Raw genomic sequence first — 671 nt, 5'->3', positions numbered from 1 at the left:
CGACGAGGGTGGGATTCGAACCCACGCGTGCAGAGCACAATGGATTAGCAGTCCATCGCCTTAACCACTCGGCCACCTCGTCATCTGAAAGCTCAGTGTCTTGAATACTCTCTTAACTCGTACATTTAGCAAACATGGGTCCTGGGACGCAGCCTTGTTTTCAAACTACACTCTCGTTAGACCAGTTCTTCTCTCACCTTCCCCCGGGGAGCCTCTCTCACCTTAGCCTGCCAGCGTCTCCTGCCTCCAGGGTCATCCTTCCTTGGTGATCATGCTGGCCTTCCAGGCCCAGGAAATTCTGTTCTCCCTAAACTCCAATATTTGATTTTCTACCCGCTGCATTCTAGTATCCCCTCTGCCCTCGACTGGCCAGCTTTCCTTCTCTGCTCATTCTTCAGATGTCAACTAAGCCCTGACCGCCCCCCAGCCCTTTTTTCGCTTGCATTCGTACTTCAAAGCTTTACAGGTGAGCTCGGGGGTCCCTAGGTGGCGCAGCGGTTTAGCGTCTGCCTTTGGCCGAGGATGGTGGCGCTGTGGTTTAGCGCCTGCCTTTGGCCGAGGATGTGATACTGGAGTCCTGGGATCGAGTCTCACGTAAGGCTCCCAGTATGGAGCCTGCTTCTCCTTCTGCCTCTTTATGTCTATCATTAATAAATAAGTAAGATCTCTTA

At 52.6% G+C, this 671-nt stretch overlaps 1 non-coding gene across 1 annotated transcript; it reads right to left on the bottom strand.

Moving 5' to 3' along the window:
* On the bottom strand, positions 1 to 82 carry TRNAS-GCU (transfer RNA serine (anticodon GCU)). Its single transcript has one exon. It is a non-coding gene; the product is annotated as a tRNA-Ser (tRNA).
* Positions 83 to 671: the final 589 nt, after the last annotated feature.

The sequence above is a fragment of the Vulpes vulpes genome, chromosome 12 (genome assembly GCF_048418805.1).
Source record: "Vulpes vulpes isolate BD-2025 chromosome 12, VulVul3, whole genome shotgun sequence".
NCBI lineage: Eukaryota > Metazoa > Chordata > Mammalia > Carnivora > Canidae > Vulpes > Vulpes vulpes.
The sequence above is the reverse complement of the archived record's forward strand: the minus strand, read 5'-3'. Positions and strand labels throughout refer to the sequence as shown.